General features: G+C 38.5%; 1 protein-coding gene and 1 pseudogene across 1 annotated transcript in view; both read right to left on the minus strand.

Moving 5' to 3' along the window:
• Positions 1-19271, minus strand: part of LOC139105754 (major facilitator superfamily domain-containing protein 6-A-like) — a 148585-nt gene that overhangs the window by 94997 nt on the left and 34317 nt on the right. The gene's annotated exons all lie outside the window — the stretch shown is intronic.
• Positions 183-3351, minus strand: LOC139105751 (uncharacterized; annotated as a pseudogene).

Raw genomic sequence — 19271 nt, forward strand, 5'->3', positions numbered from 1 at the left:
CCCAATAGGGGGTGAGGGCGACGACGCAAGGGCGACTTAACTTCGGAGGGCGAATCCCACCGTTGCCACCAGTTGTTGCACCGGGAAGGTGCCGTTGGGTTCGTTCTCCGGAGGAACTTGTATCTAAGCTGGGTCGGAGAAGGTACCAGTAAATAAAGTCGCTCCTTTATTAAGTTGATCTATTTCTTTTATTTTTCCTTTTCCTTTTTTTTGCGGATTACAGGTGGCCACACGCACTTATCACTTGATTATAATTTATACGCGCGAATCTTAAGGGGGGTTTCTAGTTTAGATCACGAGTTTTAACCCTATTTTTATGAATTTTTTTTTCCAAAAGTATTAAAGCAATCGATATGAAATTTAAAACGTATATTAATTCAAATCTTATCTATACTGTAGAATTTTTATATACACAAATCCTAATACACATTTTCTTAATTAATTAAAATATATATGTAAGAAAAAAAAACGGCGCTTTATGATTGCCACGATTCTGGACTTTCTGTTTATCTGAAACAAAAAAACAAAAAAGATTATTAATTAGTATGCTTGTGGTTATGGTCCGTACCAGAATTATTGAAAAATATTCATACAAAAAAAATTGACAGCATTTTCAAAATTAAGTTTCGATTTTTACGATTTTTTTTTCAATTTAAAGGGTTGTAAAAAATATTATTTTAATAGATATTAACTTGATCGTGGTAGGGACGATAGCCGCGAATGTGCTGAATATGTATAAAAAATTTCAGATCGATCGATCAAGTGGTTTTCGAGAAATCATGGCAACCAGTACGAAAAACATGGTTTCGAGAAAAAACGCGTTTAAAGTTTTACGGACTAAATTCATAGAGAAACATGTTACTTACCATCAATCAGCTATTCCCGGGCCGTACAAATATCCTTCCTCCTGCTCGTAAAAGCTGTTTAACGTTAATTTTTCCTCTCTGCGATGAATTCTTTTTTCAAATTCCGCCAGTCGTTGCTCCGCGCGAGTTATGCGATGTCGGTTTCTAAGCGTTGCATACGTTTCAGCATGGTGTCCAACTTTTATGCCCATCACATTTAATATTTTTAAAATTGGCATAAAGCCCTCATTAAAAATAGTAACAGCCAAAAAAGTCGAAATTTCAATAATTTTTGGCCCAGAATAAAGATGTTTAGGAGCGAAAGTCCAAATTAAAGAATTTAAAGACTCGTTATTTTGCGTTTCTGCTCCTAAACAGCGTTCCAGCAACTCGTCAGATGATAGTTCTTCGTAAATGGACTTAATTATTTCTAAAACATTATCTCCAAGAGGCGGATTGTCATGGTGAAGATTTTCAAGTGTTGATTCGGCTTCGGCTTTACGCCATTTACACCAACTGTCTGTACCGGCAGGGCAGTTCTGATGCTGAGGCTTTTCATCGGTAGAACTCTTATGATAGTATGTTGCCCATATTTCCTTTTTCATTTTTTCTATAGAGTTTGGGTGTCTACGTATAGCTAAACCATAATAAGTTGATAGTTCGCTTATTATTTTGTCTGTCAGTTTTCCGACACCTTTACCGCCAAGACCCTTGTGATTTTTTTTCGCATTACGAAGTCTCGTGCCCATTCTCTTTTGTACGTGACCGACGCATTCTTTCTTTGTTATAGTAACTTTATTTTCATACGGATTCATATTTAAGATTCCTCTGAAGGTTTTGCTATCTCCGTCTCCTATATAATTCGTGTACATTACTCCATACTTCTGTTTCGATCTTGCAAACATTTCTGTGATAGCGTTTACCTCCATTTTACCTGCACTGCCAATATGATTTATGGAGCACGATTCTTTGTGAGTTGCATACCAATCTTCGTAATCTTCAATATTTTCATTTTTTTATTGTTCCATAAATTGCAAGCTTGGCAAAAACTAGATTTATTAACGGCACCGATTACTTTGTTTGAGTATTTGCCAATTAGAGTCGATACACCAAATAAGGATGAAAAGTTTCTTTTTTTCTACGTACCGTCTCCAGAAACTGTTAAATGAGTTGCAATATTTCCTGCATTTTCATTTTTCTCCTTCTCTTCTTCAACTGCCTGTTGTAAGATGCAGTTGTATATTGCAGATGATGCCACGTAGATATTTTCCAGGCACGCATAATAAGTATTTGTTGCCATTCCTTGGCAAATATCCATTAACCCGCAAAATAAATCCAAACCTTCTAATCCAACACCCAAAAGTCGAAAAACTAATACAATTCGGCGGTTTATTTCAAATGCCTTGTCAATTAACGGCGATGAATCGATATACGTTTCCTTGCAACTGCAACTCACGCAAATCTTGAATCCCAATCCACGATGTGATATCGGAGAGAACTCAATTTTTTTCTTGCAATCTTTACAAATTACAAGAGAGGCTATTGTTGCAAAAACTGAGAAAAAATTTATAATACAATAACCACATTCCTTTGAAACAGGGAAATCGATATTTCTTGAAGTGCTCAGTTTTTCTGCCGATGTACTAGCAAACGTCGAATCCTGCTCAGATGTATGCTGATTGCCTCGAAAGTTTCGTTTTTTTTGACGACTTGCACGAGCCACTTGATTTCTCGAGCCTTTTCGATCCATTTTTAACGATATTTTTTACTTGTATCTGCTCGCTTCAACGGTCAAAACCGAACTGAGAAAGCAAACGCTCTCTTCGTTTTAGATGTTTTGCTCGATAGTACACACATAAAGAACCTTGTTCTACCAGTTGCTTACCTAAGTATAACGTTACCTGACTCAACCGAAATATAATACAACAATAGGCGGCTGCCTCACGCATTACAAGGGTCACGGAGATATGTGCTCCGGGCGCTCCGTTTTGCGCCGCGCCGCAAGGCCAGACGAGGGAATGTTCCGGCGTGCATAGAAGGGCCCCCGAACTTCGGATCGATAAATCCTTTTGCGTATATATTTTCTAAACTATATACTTGCAAAATATGCAAAAAAAAAATCGATTTTTTTGACCCGCTAAACTAGAAACCTCCCTTAATTGCGACTGCCCGTCGGGGTCGCGGCTGCCCCTATATATCTCCTACTGTTGCCATGCTAAAATTCATAGCAATCAGCAGAATCGCGGGTGGCAACCGCGACTGTCCTCGAACGTCGCGTCCCGGCCGGAAATGCCGGGTTACCTTGATCGGCGGTATTCTGCCGATCCAGCTAAACGGTCGCGCGCGTGCGACATTCCATCGTTATTCCCGAGCCTCTGTTGCCAAGGGCTCGGGATATAACACATAACATTAATAATACTGAAGATATACTATATCAACGTAAAATAAAAAAATACGTCAATCTTGAATTTAAAGAATTGAAGAAAATTCAAGGAATTCAAGAAATTGAAGAAAGATAAGAAAGTCTAAAAATTCAAGATAGTCAAGAAATTCAAGACTGTCAAGAAAATCAAGAAGTTTAAGAGAATCAAGACATTCAAAAAAGTTAAGAAATTCAAGAATATCAAAAAAGTCAAAAAGTTCAAGAATTTCAAGTAAGTCAAGAAAATCAAGAAGTTCAAGAGAGTCTAGACATTCTAAAAAGTTAAAAAGTTCAAGAATTTCAAGAAAATCAAGAAAATCAAGATAGTCAAGAAAATCAAGAAGTTTAAGAGAATCAAGACAATCAAAATAGTTAAGAAATTCAAGAATATCAAGAAAGTCAAGAAGTTCAAGAATTTCAAGAAAGTCAAGAAAATCAAGAAGTTCAAGAGAGTCTAGACATTCTAAAAAGTTAAGAAGTTCAAGAATTTCAAGAAAGTCAAGAAGTTCAAGAAAGTCAAAACATTTAAAAAAGTCAAGAAATTCAAGATTGCCAATAATTATCAAAAAATCAAGAAATTTAAGAAGTGACCCAATGTGAAAAAGTACTATTAACATTTTCTGCATCTTTACAACTAAAAAAAATTATGATTTGAAAAAGATTCAAAACTGTTCTCAGTTCAGCAAGACCTTTCTTCTGGTATTTCTAGCTTTGGCTAATATGAAAGTATAGCTATGTATACTTTTTAGCTGGGTATACGAAGATAACACTGTCATATTCTGTGATCATATCAAGTCATATTTGACAGACCTACCTAGCTGAAATCAAGAAATATGCCACAACCCGGAGTAAATAAAAGTACAAAAGGACAAAAAACACTCTTGAAATGGAAATAATTTAAAACAATATTTCATCAAAATTCAGAAGTTTCCACACTCATTTTGAAGAATATGGATGCACTTAGTTAATTCAAACTGAGGATACTTTATTAATATAACTTAATGCAAATTTGCGTTATACAATTTTTCCTTGTGCACATTAAATAATATTAGATATTGTACTCTGTGGACGCTTATTCGATTAAAGAGCGCAGGAGGAGGTTTCGCTGGCGAGGTCTTGAAATTATCTTCGACAAATTCCTTTTTTTAACGATAGTCGGTGGTTTATTATGTACACTATATACAAATTCTTTTTAGTATTGAATTATGCGCCTTGCGGCGCCGGGCTTTGTCCGTACAAAAATCGGCTTTAAAGCCTCTCGCGATATGTGATGTGCGGCGCGGTAATTGTGACGCGTATCGGGCCCCACTTTTCGTCGCCGGGGTATTTAATCGGCTCTTCGATCTCTTCCTCCGACGTGGTAGCCCAAGGGTCGGTCTGCACCTTTTTTTCGTTCGTAGTTGACCCGTGGTCAAAGAGGTGCTTCTCCGTCTGTGTCGCTGCGTTTTCTCCTATGCCGGTTATTAGCTTGGGCGGCGGTTTTGGCCAGCTCGACGAGGTATCCCTCCAGATGCGTTGGTCGTGCGGGCCTCTCAGGAATATTTTTGGTAGCCGCGTTAATCGCGGTGGCTCTAGCTCGATTTCGTGGAGGATCCACGGCCGTAGTACGAAGCCAGTTACGTGTTTGGGCCTCGGTGACGGTGCTGGTCTCGTCGTAACGCCTTTTAATATTCCTGGTGTCCCCGGCGGGAATATCACTTCCTCGCGGATCCGCGGTAAATTATTGTTTTCGTCTTTCTCGTCCGGTTTATTGTTGTCGTCGGGACTCGGCGGGACGTACTTCGGTGTTTTTAGTAGTCGCCGGCCACTCCGTGTTCGTTTCGGCGGCATCCGTTTCTGGAACTCTATTCTTTTTACGTGGCTTCCGCTAATGTGCGTTTTATCTCGCACTAAGAGCGTACTTTTACAAAAAAAGACGAATTCGCTTTTTTCGTATCGCTCTTGTCGATCCTGGCCTTTTTATATTCGCTTTTGTCCTTTTTTACTCGCGGGTTGTTAGTTATTTATCTGCGGCTCCTAGTGGTTGTTATTATCGTTAATCTTCCGCCTTGTTACCGCGGCGTACATAGCCGTATGACGGGTTGCGTTTTCTGTATGCCGCGTTGCCTTCCTCCTGGCGCGTTACTCTTTGTGACGGCCTTACTGGGCCGCCACATACTCCTTTTTCATTTAAAAAATATAATAACAATAAAATGACAAAGTATAGAGTTAACTTTAAATAGATATATAGAAAATAAATATAAGATTATTACTATATAACAAAAATGCAATTTAAAAAGTAACAATAACTTTTGCCAAATAAATTTAGTTTCTTTTATTTTGTTAAAATGTATTAAAACATTATATAAATTAATTATATTTATAAAAAGCAAAATAATTTTTTTTTAGACACAGAATTTTTGGAAAAAGTATAACATGTTATAAATATAACATTAAAACGAAATTTATTCCTTGTTAATGATATTGTTACGTCAGAGGTAGGAAATTTTAAATGGGTTCATTCACCGTTACTCGGATGCTTAGGAAAAAGGCACGTGAGTAGGTAAAGAGGAGGAAATGGCTTGGAGAGCGACGTAACAGCCGATCCTTGCGTGGCGCGTATTTAAAGGGCCACGCGTAAACGCACTAGGAATGGGTTCGAGTCGATTGAGTGGAGGAACTAGTGCGTAATATTCGTTCTTTTTAGGGAAAGAAATTTAATTCTTATTCCCTGGGATAGAACCAGAGGTGGTTTTCGCAACAAGGGTACCAGGGTTAAAAATAAATAACTGATTCAGAAATTTAAATGATGAAATGCGTAAATTTTAATCTTAATTAGAATACAAATTTTGAATAGAAAAATAGATTTAATGAATTTAAAGAGATTATGAGGTAAAAAGAAAGAGGAAGAGGGCTTAATAAGAGATATAATTTAAACATTTTAATATATATATATATATAAAAGAATGAAAGAAAATGAATTAAATAATAAAAAAAACTAACAATAATAATAGCGATTGGTGAACATTATTCTAGATTAATTTCTATGATTTCGGTTATCCTGGCCGTCGACCTCGGGAATACCCTGTCGATCAACCTGATCGGAGCCAGGAAGGGATGTTCTACTCCGGGATAGTAAATGAGGATATTATGGTCAGGAGTCGCCCTCCTGGCCTCCCTCCTGATCTCCTCGGGATCAAAGGAATCAGGGCCTATTGTAAAGGCCCTTTCGGGGACGGGATCCGTCCACGGAGTGCAGGTGCTCCGGAGGAGTTCGAGGAGAGGATCTACGACCTCTCCCTGTTCCTCTAGCTCCTCCACGAACTCTACGCTCGGGACGGGGGAAGGGGAACGTTCCGGGCTGTCAGGCTCATGCCAAGAGACGGTCTCATCTTCAGCAAAAGAGTCGACCTCCTCGGGTTCCCCTGGGTAAGGAGTCGGTGAGCGGACGGGAGAAGAGCATGCCTGAGGAGCAACTCCAGGGGAAGGTCCGGACGAGTTCAAAGAAATGTCCGGAGTATAGGAGGGAGTAGTGGGACGGAACAGCTCCGGCTCAGGTTGAGAGGGCGAGGTCGATCTCGGACGCAACGGCGATGGTGTTCGCCCCGGAGTATTCTCTTCCGTTTCTAAATCTTCGTGGCTAATTGGCGAGTTGGGAGGCACGGAAGGCAGAGGAGACCATGAACGCTCAGTTCTGAGTTTCGAGGGTTCCGGTGCGACCTCCCTTGGCGCTGCCGCGAATAAGAACTGAACAAAGAAGCTTTGAACCAGTTCTCGCAACTCGCGTATTTTTCGATTTCTTCGGGCGCGACTTTTCTTGATGGATCGAAGATTTCTTGATTCCACTAAAAGGTATTAATTTGAGTTTAATTTTAATAAAATGATTAAAGCGGGAAATATGTCAGGGCAACACGCCGCATTCCTCCTTCCGGATCTCTCAATAGATCGCTTCGAAAATTCTCCCGGTAGCTCTGTCCGGATAGGCCATCACTCGAGCTAAGGTTTAGATAGTCACCATTTACTGGCAGCATATCGTAACCTCTGACAGGAGGAGTCCCATTAACCGAACCGAATCAAGGGAGAATCCAAAGGATACTAGAGAGATACCAACTTCGGAAAGCGCAAACGGCACCCTGGCATAACCCACGTCATTCATTTTTCAAGAATAAGAATTTAAGAACTTTAGAATTTTAGTGGAATCATTTAAAAAAAGGGAGAGAGTAATGAGGTTAAATGAAATAATGAGACTTACTTTTCGATGTCTTCGGTTGCTTCTTGGACGAGTCCCTTGCAACTTCTTTTATTAAGCTCGGCTCGGCACAAGTCACACACAGTATCAATGATATAAACGAGGTGAAATTCAGAGACTGAATGAGAGCGAGTCCTGCTGGAACACGCGGTTTAATAACCTCGGAAAAGGGGTGGGCCAGCGCCGGATTTCCATTTTTGGAAAAGTCAGTGCTCTGATTTGGCGGCCATGTCCCTCCACTTTTCCTTTTCCTTAATTATTGGTTACTCCGATCTTATTCCTTCTCTGATTTTCTTAAGCTCTAGTTTTCGTCCTTAGCTTTTTTAATTAGTGGTGTGGAGTTCCCGATATCTATTGGCTCGAGAGAAAAAACTCGGTTGTACGAAACTCCGCCCGCATGGCTTCCCCTTCCAACCTTCCAGAATATTGTCATTAATAGTTGGGGAAAAATTCCTAAGGACCCCCTTTTCGTTATCACCGGGTCGTGTTTGTTTATGGGATCCGGTCGCGTGTCATATTCTTATGACTGTGGAGCTTTCACCCTCTTTATTTACGTTTCGTAGTCGCGGTCTCAAGTGCTTCACTTATCGCCAGATATTTGATATCGATTCCAAATTGTTTTAGGTTCCTTCTAATATTCTTTAAAGAGTCTTCTGTTTATATTTCCCGTTGGTATCTATGCTGTGATTGTTCTAAGTTTCATTTAAGCATCCGGCGATAAGAGTTTCAGAGTGTAAATTATTTCTTCTGAAAGCTTGGAAGTTCTCTCTCGTCACCAAATAGTCACGGTTTACTCCTTTTATCTAATTTATTGAACGCGTGTCGGAAAAAAGGAGATGTGGAGTCCGAGGACGTAACAATATATAAAACACATTTTATTTTTTGTTTTTTCTTTTTGGTCTAAAACTTTTTTCTTTGAAAATTAAAACAAAAAAAAAATATTAAGATGGAAAGTTTTAAAATCGACACCATCAATATATATATGTATATATATTGCAGAATTAAATAAAGCATGTATACGCTTTTTTTAATGTGAGGTACACTTTAGACAATTTATAATAAAAAAACAAGATATTATTCTGTTAATAACTTTGAATATTATTGTATGGATATACAATATTTATAACTTATAATAGTAAACAGTTCATTCATATATGTATACATTTATATATACATATATGTGGGTGCGGATCTGCCTGCACCCCGGCAGATGACGGGACCGGTATTACCTGCGACCGGCCGTCGACGCAAGCAATTGTTAGTGCCGCGCACTATCTTCCTCATAGTCTCCCTTGCCTAGCAACAACCCGGCTTGGCAACGGGAGCTTCTAGAAGCTCTTTCGTCAACTTCCGCTGACGCAGCGTTGCATCATCTCCTGGATGATGCACCGGGAAGTCCCGTCTTAAAGATAAAGGGCTGATAAGCCACAAAAGAACTCCCTTCGTGCTTCCCTGCTGGCGACGCGTCGGAGCGTCAGTCCAGCACCAGAAGTCGTACCTCGCGCACGCGACTAATTTTATATCGAGTCCTACCGTTCTTTATTACTTTGTAATTTTTTTATATTGAGTTTAAAATTATATTTGATTATTTTTATTCTTTGGGTATTTTATTGTGTTCCCTGCGCGCTTCCTAACCCGCGAACTTGTGAGATCCTAAATATATATGTATATGGAATACTGTTTATAATCTTTTTATACATTATAAATTGTATAAAGTGATCTTAATTAACAATCATAACTGTTACTTTTGTTGCTTTTCTATACTTATCTTTTTCTATTTTCTTTACAACTGTTCTATACTATGTTTGTTCTCTATCCTTTAAATCTGTTTACTTTATCTATCCTTTTACTTGTTCTTTTTACCTATCTTTTTATCTATTCTTCTAATCTATTCTTTGTTCTTTTTTTACTTTTTTTTATTTCTAGGAAATATAGAAAATTGTTTTTATTATTTAATTAAAATTTTTTAATTATTTTATTATTTATTTATTTAATTATTTAATTATCTAATTTAATTTTAAATAATAAAAAACAATTTTTTATATTTCCTCCTGATTGAAGAGACCACCACCTTCTCGCGGTTTCCGTTGAGCAACAACGTGTGCGTATGTACAAAAAAAGGTGTACACAGCAAAATTATTAATTCTTTTATACTTTATTATTATATTACATGTAATTGTTTTTTAATATGTGTATTAATAAGTAATTTGTTCGAAAACAATACGTACACGTTGGCCAAGAGTAGATTTTATTAATTTTTTTTATATTTTATTTTTCTTATTATTTTAATTTTTATTTAAATTATTTAATTGCGGTACACATAATATAACATATAACATGGGGCCAGTATTTAATTTTATAATGAAATTTTATTTATCAATATATGTATGTACATAATTTAATTGAATAATGTTCTGTTGCGCAATAAAAAAAAAATTACAGGTTTTCTCATCGGTGAGAAATGAGTTTATCACGACGTCGGCTGCAGTTCTAGAGAGACAGAGTCATATATGGCATACGTCTGCGCTCTTCCAGTAGCCGACGCTGGCCGAGGCGTTGCAGGCGCTGCGGGCGCACACGGACACGGCATTGTGCTTAGTGTGCGTATGTTGCCCGTCTGCAATCTGCGACCACTGGATGAGGTGTCGAAAAGGGGGAGGGAGATGGAAAAGGGTAAAGTGGGTATAGAAGAGTAAAGAAATAGAGGAGCTAAAAAGATTTAATTATTTGGGATATGTGATGACAAGGAATGGAGATCAGAAAGAACACGTGAAGGAAAGAGTAAAGAAAGCAGCAAGGGTGATGGGACAAATATGGAATATTGGCAAAAAGAAATTTGGAAAAGATTAGGGCAGAAGATTATGGTTGTTTGACAGGCTAGTATGGACAGTAATGAGGTATGGGGTGGAGATGTGGGGGTGGAAGGAAAGGAAAGAGATTGAAATGGTTAATGAGAGGTATTTGAGATGGATAATGGGAGTAAGTAGAAGTGTGCCGGGGTATATAATAAAAGAAGAATTTCAGAGAGAAAAGTTGTCTGGGAAAGCGGGAATGAGGGCTTGGAAGTATGAGAAAAGATTAGAAGAAGGAAGAGGGGGGGTTTTAGCAAGAGGATGTTGGAAAGAAATGAAGGAGAGAGCGAGGGAAAGAAAAACGAGTGGGAAATGGGAAAAAGAAAGGGAGGAATTTTTTGAAAGATTAGGGTGGACGCTGAAGAGGATAAAAAAAAGAAGAGAAGAAGAGGGACTGAGAGGTGAAGAGATAGTGGTGAAAGATAAAGAATTGCAAAGAAAGGAGAGATGGGAAAAAATAAGAATGGGGAAATTTAATAGTATTATGGAAAAATAAAGGAGGAAGGAGTACCGGAATATTTAAAGAAGGGATGAAAGGAGGAGAAATGGCAAAGGGTGGCGAGGTTTAGAGTGGGGGATGATATGAGGGGAAATAGATACTAGGAGGGAATAGATAAAAAAAAGTGCAGGATGTGTTTGGATAAAGAGGAAACGTGGAAACATGTTTGGGAAGAGTGTGTAAACTGGGGGGACGGGAGGAGTTGGGAAGAGGCAATTGGAGATGTATTGGGAGGGGAGGGAAATGGGGAGGAGTGGTTAAGAATACTGGAAAGGGTAAGGGAAGGGATAGGAGAGAATGGAAGAATGAATGAGGTAGATTATGAAGATTTAAAAGCGTTAGAAGCGGGGGTCCATGAGAATGAATGAGAAGTAGAGTAAGAGAATGATTTTCGGCGGTGTGAGTGTAAGAACGTATAGGTATCTCTCTCTCTTTCGTGTGCTAAGCGATGTTTAAAGAAAGTAAGAAAAGCGAAAAGTAGGAAGTAAGTTTTTTGCAGGAAAGGACAAGAAAGAAGAGGAATGAAAAGAAGATGGAAGATTGATAAGGAAAAATAAGGTAGAAATAAGAAAACGTTTAGGAGATAAGCCGTGGTTTTTTTTTATTGTATTTGCAGGATAAAAAAAGTAAGAGAAGTTTGTAAAAGAAAACAGAAGAGTGTAAATGTTATAAGGCGAGGATGTAATAGATGGAATGGATAAGAAGCGTAAAATGATGGAAGGAAATAGTGATGATAAAGGTAGTCAGTACTGAAGGGAAGTTAGAGAAGGAAGGAAGAGAAAAAGGATATGTAAAGTAAAAAGAGTTGGTGGTAGTTAAAATGTAAGGAAGAGATGTTATATGTAAAAGAGATGTTTATAAAGAAATGTTATTAGTATGGTTAAGTTAGTAGAGATTTAAAGATTGTAAGGAGATGAAAGTCCGAAATGTACCTCGAATAGAGAATAAAAAATTATTCTATACAGGGTGTTTGAAATAAGGTTTCCTTCCCGGAAACTGTAAATAGATATCGAAAATACAAATCAAAAAGTTAAATACCATTTTGTAAAATTCGTAAGCGTTACCGAGTAAAAAATTATTCAATTTTGACGAATTAGCGCGGAGCATGTAATGAGTCGGGCGCGGCAGATGAGAACGGGTGGGCCTTAGTGGGAAAACCAGGGATTAACGCCGCGCGACATGTGTAGGGTGGGGGTGGGAGGAGTCAACGCGTGGTGTGATAAGAAAAATTACTGCGCGCGTTATGAAAAATACTAATATATTATCCAGCGGTAATTTATTGTTTATAAACAAACAACCTTTCGAGGGCTCGCGTCTGAGAATGCGTTTCACCTAACATTTAGTATGGTCGTTTCTGCTTATTATTTTTTTCAACAATTAATATAAAATTATCTGATTATCGCGAACGTTTTTTTAACACGTTTCCAATGTTAGAAAAATGATGCGCTACCATTTTCTCACCACCTTGCGGTAGATAGCATAGTGCGTTTTAGTTTTAGTGGTATCCCCGGTAGGCCTAATCCACTTGTTGTACTTAATGCAAAAATTGTTCGAAGTGACCTCCTCTCTGTCGTATGCAGAATTCGGCTCTTCGAACAACATCGCGTGATGCATGACTGTGAAAGATTTCCTTGGCATTGGTGGAAAACAGAAATGTAAACAAACAGTATTGCTCCAGGTTTTCCGCGCGTACTGTTTGTTTACATTTCTGTTTTCCACCAATGCCAAGAAAATCTTTCACAGTCGCTAGTTAGCTTATGCTGAACAAAGTGCTCACGCTAAACAAAGTGATAAAAAAGTGATTAAAAATTGTGAAGATGTACGAACCCAGCGAGTATACAGAAATGATAGTGGCGTACGGGCTTGCGGGTGAAAATGCTAATCGCGCAGCTCAAATTTACGCGGAACGTATGCCAGGACGTGCGCGTTATCCGTGTGGTAAAACAATTTTAACGCTGTCTCGTGCACCATCAACGAAAAAGTACACGGCGGCGAATACGTAATGAAGAACAAATTTCAAATTTATTTGAAGATCGCTCAGAAATGAGCATACGTCGCTCAGCGCGCGAATTGAACTTAACAACATATGAAGTGCATCGTACATTGCGGTATAATTCGATATATCCATATCGTTATCAGCGTGTACAGCAACTGTTACCACGAGACTATGAACCACGGATGCACTTCTGTCAAGGTATTTTTATTAACTTTCCATATTAACAGTTTTTTAAAACATAATAATTATTATCATAATTTATGAAGGTTTTCTCGCACAATGTCGTCAAAATACAACGGTTCCGGACAATATTTTATGGTCGGATGAGGCATTATTTACACAAAACGGCATTTTTAATTTGCGGAATATCTTATATTGGTCGGATCACAATCCAAAATTAATTAGAGAAGGGAGTTTCCAGTATCGTTATTCCATAAACGTATGGGCAGGAATACTTGGGAATCAAATAGTAAGTATAAATAAAAAAAAAAGGATTATTTTGTTAACGTAATTAAAATACTTTTAGATTGGTTTGTATTTTTTGCCGGCAAGACTGACAGGGCTAGAGTATCGAAATTTTATTTGGACAAGTTTACCAGTTTTTCTCGAAAATGTGCCGCTCAAAACAAGAAGAAACATAATATTTCAGCACGATGGAGCACCAGCACATTCCTGTCGAGCAGTGCGAGAGGAATTAAACTTGAGATTCCCGGAGAAGTGGATAGGACGCGGAGGACCAATAGCGTGGCCAGCACGAAGCCCAGATTTAACGGTTTGCGACTTTTTTTTATGGGGGTACATCAAAAGTTTAGTTGACACTCAGCGAAATGGTACCGAAAATGAGGTACGTGAATCTATTATTGCGGCCTTTGGAACCGTTTCGCCAGATACAATGCTATGTGCATCACGCGATGTTGTTCGAAGAGCCGAATTCTGCATACGACAGAAAGGAGGTCACTTCGAACAATTTTTGCATTAAGTACAACAAGTGGATTAGGCCTACCGGGGATACCACTAAAACTAAAACGCACTATGCTATCTACCGCAAGGTGGTGAGAAAATGGTAGCGCATCATTTTTCTAACATTGGAAACGTGTTAAAAAAACGTTCGCGATAATCAGATAATTTTATATTAATTGTTGAAAAAAATAATAAGCAGAAACGACCATACTAAATGTTAGGTGAAACGCATTCTCAGACGCGAGCCCTCGAAAGGTTGTTTGTTTATAAACAATAAATTACCGCTGGATAATATATTAGTATTTTTCATAACGCGCGGAGTAATTTTTCTTATCACACCACGCGTTGACTCCTCCCACCCCCACCCTACACATGTCGCGCGGCGTTAATCCCTGGTTCTCCCACTAAGGCCCACCCGCTCTCACCTGCCGCGCCCGACTCATTACATGCTCCGCGCTAATTCGTCAAAATTGAATAATTTTTTACTCGGTAACGCTTACGAATTTTACAAAATGGTATTTAACTTTTTGATTTGTATTTTCGATATCTATTTACAGTTTCCGGGAAGGAAACCTTATTTCAAACACCCTGTATATGTACGACACCGCAATGCAGATATTTATTTGACAATTAAAAGGCGCGCGCTCAGCGAGTTCTTGCATATTGTTCACTGAACGCACCCAATAGCAATTGCTAGTATAATTTCGTCGGCTGGTGCCGACTGCTTTCGCGCTATTTTTATCATTTGTCTTGTGGTTTCTGTGTGGATTATCGTGGTTACGTACCATATTAATGCATTTTATCCGTGTTTCTTTTACAAAAAGCGTTTTATTAAAGATAAAGTCGAATATTAAGAACATCAAAGTGATCGTGTTTCATGTGAGTAAGCGGTTATATACAAGTGAAAATTTAGACACAAAAAATAAGAATTTTCTAACCTCTAATACGTTCACAAAGACGGTAAGAATTGTATATACAGGGTGTCCGAAATATTATTAGCAATATTAAAACTGTGGGTAGGGAATCAGATTTGGAGACGAAAAGTCCTTTACGAATTTGTAAAATTCGTAACCATTATTGAAAAAAAAATTAATTTGTCTAGCGCATGAGCGACAAGGAAGCTACGCGTGAGTGAGCGCGACAGACGACGGCGCCATTTCTAACCATTCGCCTGTCGCGCTCACTCACGCGCAGCTTCCTTGTCGCTCATGCGCTAGACAAATTAATTTTTTTTTCAATAATGGTTACGAATTTTACAAATTCGTAAAGGACTTTTCGTCTCCAAATCTGATTCCCTACCCACAGTTTTAATATTGCTAATAATATTTCGGACACCCTGTATAATATAATAATTAATTGTATCAGAGTTTTAATTAAAATAATATTAACTTTTTACTAATTATTAAAAAAAATTCTTAATTATTATTAGTTTTAGATTGTTGCATGGGGACATTTATATAAGCATTATACCTGATTATAAATTAATATTGTTTTGATAATAATTATGTATGTGGTAGTGGTACTTGTTCCTATATTTTATTGCTTGTATACATTGCATTTATATACTTATTCCAGTTTCTGTGCTTAGGAGATCATGCCCAATGATATCCCATTTTATATGCTATCCAATAAGGCTAAAAGAAAGAGAATTGAACTTGAAGAATGTGATTCAACCGATTCTTTGAATGATAATGCCATCGACAGACGTTATATTATTGAGCAATACAACGAATCTGATAAATATTCTGAACTTTTTAAATATCCTGAGCGTGATAATCTTTCTGATCATTTTGATTAACTTTCTGAACATTCTAATCTTTCTCATGAAGAAGATATTTTATACGAGAATATCAATCTTGATCAGTCCCCCCAAGATTCGCAATTGCCACTTAATTCTTTGAGCTCTTCTCAATCAAGTGAAAAATCTGTTTTCTCAAAATTGATTCTCCAATTTCTTCGTGGTTGGACTTTAAAACATAATGTTACACATGCAGCAATTTCTAACTTGTGAGCAGGTCTAAAAGAAAATCATGAGTGTTTTGCCGATGATAAATCAGAACCCAGATTCCCCACAAGTGCACAAACGTTACTTCAAACAGAAATAAAATTGATGAAGAAGATTGTCGAACCTGGATATTATATACTGTCACGAGTAACTTCCTTTCTTTCTCAAAGAGGACAGTCGCGATCAAAAAGACCGAGCGCGGATAAGAGATCCGTGCGTCGCCGTGACACGAGGGGAAGCAGGGAGGAGGGGTCTCGTTTCCTCGGCCGTATCCCGGCGCGGGACGGCGTGGTCTCACTAAGGTATTGTTTTTGGGCGCCAGGCACGGGCCCTGCCGTGCCGATACTCTCCACGAAACAATAGCTTACAAAAGAAAAAGGTTTATTAATTCAAACTGCCGTCACATGCGGGGACTAGCTCCACCGAACGGAGAGGGGCGGGGTATAACGGACAGAATTCGCGGACGAACGAAAAAGATGGCATAAAATAAACTTTTACGCAAATGAGAGACTAAGGAACAATTCGACCGTTTATTACGGCAAGTACAATTAAAACAACAAAAAAATAATAAAATAATAAGGACGGTCAATCTTCTCCCGTTTGTTTTAACAAAAAGTAATTTTCACTGGGATAAATTGCGGCAAGAGACTCTCGCTAACTCACGTCTTCTCGTAACTCACGCGTCGGCCCTGTTTGTTATGATGCCGGCCATGCGCCTCCCGAACTCGTTGTTTGCCCTCACAGAACGCTGGAACGCGGAGAAATATTACGCGTGACGTCGCCGGTAGCTAACAAGATCGCGTATTCAGGCTCTCCTCAGCCGCTGCCGAGGGCTCTCCATGCGAACGTGTACAATGCAAGATTCGCGAACGTCGCAATTAATTTAAGTAATCGGTTCGAAGCCAAAGTTTCCCGCGGGGTCCCGCCGACGGTATTCGGACGCGCGACGGTAGCCACTCACTAACACAAAGTCCTTGTTCTGTAGCAAGGTTCCGCAAACGATCTATCGGGCCCGAGTGCCCGTGTAACGTGGCCGGGGTTCGTCTGAACACGCGGTCGCCGCCCCCAAAAAGCGAAATTAAATAAAATGTATTTTTGCATTACATTTATATTATATTTAAAATTATAATTAGCTTAACTTATTTGATTGTAATACTTCAAAAATATTGACTCAATGATTATTATATTTCAATAGAATCTTTAAATGACAATGGCGGACTTAGAAAAAGCAGTTCATTAGTTGCTGGTCAAAAAGAAACATCGCCATCTCGCAAAGAGTTTTGCGATGAAATTAAGAAACTGTGGACTGTTATTGAATTTGATGATAACCAAGAAGAAGATTTCGAAGGATTTATGGAAATTGTTCCATCAAGATGGATTACAAAGGGAAAAAAATATATTTGGTACCCCATGGGACGTTATAAATCTGCCATTGAAAAATTAGCAAAGATGTGTGGAGAAGCAGATTCAAAATGGGACTGTTTTGCGATAATGATGCGACAACGCATTAGATTACGACGGCGCGTGAGGAAGAGAGAACAGCGACGCGCGCGCGACACGAGGCGACACAATACGCGTGCGAGGCGATGCGACAACGCATCAGATTACGACGGCGCGTGAGGAAGAGAGAACCGCAACGCGCGAGTAAGTTCCTATCTAATTTTTACGGCACCGAAACGCTATCGTTTTCACGCCACCTTATGAGGTAGATAGCTCGGTGCGTTTTTGGGCTTTAATGTAGCCCCATTCAAAATAATGCAGCACGTTAATACATATGTATACGGGAAACGTGCTGGCCATGCAATCGGCCCCCCTTGCTCTTTATAATATGTATTTAATATTTGCCGCAAGAATTGTAAGGAGCTCTGTCTTGCTGAAAAATTAACTTTTGTCGAACTTAAAGCGGCAGGTCTTTCAAGAAAATAGGAAGTTTGTTTTTTTTTTACTTTTTCTTTTTATTTTACTTTAAGAATGCAGTTTTCACCTGAACTGAAATGAGCACTGGCGGACAGCAGGGGGATTTTCGTGCCCCAATGTTATAAAATTATTTTAATTAAAAATTTCATTTGGAGTACATTATACTTCGTCGCTCTATAATATTTTTACAGGAAATGAAACATTTCTTCGGTTATAAATAATGAAGGAAACCTACAATGTGTTTTATTAATAAATATTCTACAGTAAAAGCAGCGTACTTTAAAGATATACGGAAAGAAAACTCGCAATATCCGTTTTTCGATGATGATGATTTCGATTTGACGTAATCAATGCTCAATATTTTTGTCGCCGCACTTCCATACATCTCGTTTCTCTAGAGCATACACGCAATTTCTTATCGTGAACACCGTAGGATGCTTTTGATTCGGAAATTTTTACACGTATAAACGCATTGCGGTTAAAAAATTTTTTTTTGCCATTCCAAAACAAATTATTATATTAATTACATTTATCTACTTATCGACAGATAAATGTGCAGTTAACGTAGTTTGATTATCGACCGATTTGTATTGAAGCAGCACGGCTAAGATTTTAGATTTTCAATTGTTTTAACTCGATGTTGCCAAGTGCTGTCGAACGTCGACACATTATCGTGTTTTGTGTCGTGCAGTATCGTTCGCAAAAATGTATACGGCTAGCAAGTATACAGACATGATAATTTGTTTCGGGATGGCAGGAGAAAATTTGTTAGCCGCAAAGCGTTTATACGTTGAAAGATTTCCAATCCGAAGGCATCCTACGGCATTTACAATACGAAATTGTGTGCGACGTGCTCGAGAGACGGGATGCGTGGAAGTACGGCGGCACAATATCGAGCGCCCATTACGCCGAAATATTAATGTCGAAGAACGGATACTGGAAAGGTTTGAAGAAACACCAAGAAACAGCATCCGACATGTAGCGCGCAATCTCGGTGTATCAAGGCTTTAATACACCGAATTATTCGAGAAGATGGTTTGCACCCGTATCATTACCAACGGGTGCAACATCTTCTCCCGCGCGATCAAGAGCAACGTGCTGTTTTTTGTCAAGGTAACTTTCTTTCCGTATATCTTTAAAGTACACATACGCCGCTTTTACTGTACAATATTTATTAATAACACATATTGTAGGATTCCTCGCCTAGTGTAGAAGAAATGCTTCATTTTCTCAAAAAATATTATGGACGGACGAAGCGTTATTTACCCCTAATGGGGTATTTAATTCCCAAAATTTTGTTACATGGAGGTACGAAAATCTCCGTATTGTCCGGCAATGCTCTTTTCAATACAGGTGGAAACTACACGTATGGGCAGGAATTATTAATAATAAAGTGGTAAGTGTTCTGTTATACGTGTTAAATTAAAGACGTTAAGATTATTCTAATCATTTTTAGATCGGGCCTTATTTCCTGCCAGCAAATTTAAATGGTGAGCAATATGCTGAATTTTTAGAAAATCAGCTTCCTATTCTTTTGGAAGACCTGC

Source organism: Cardiocondyla obscurior, linkage group LG09 (genome assembly GCF_019399895.1).
Source record: "Cardiocondyla obscurior isolate alpha-2009 linkage group LG09, Cobs3.1, whole genome shotgun sequence".
In the NCBI taxonomy this organism is placed as follows: Eukaryota; Metazoa; Arthropoda; class Insecta; order Hymenoptera; family Formicidae; genus Cardiocondyla; species Cardiocondyla obscurior.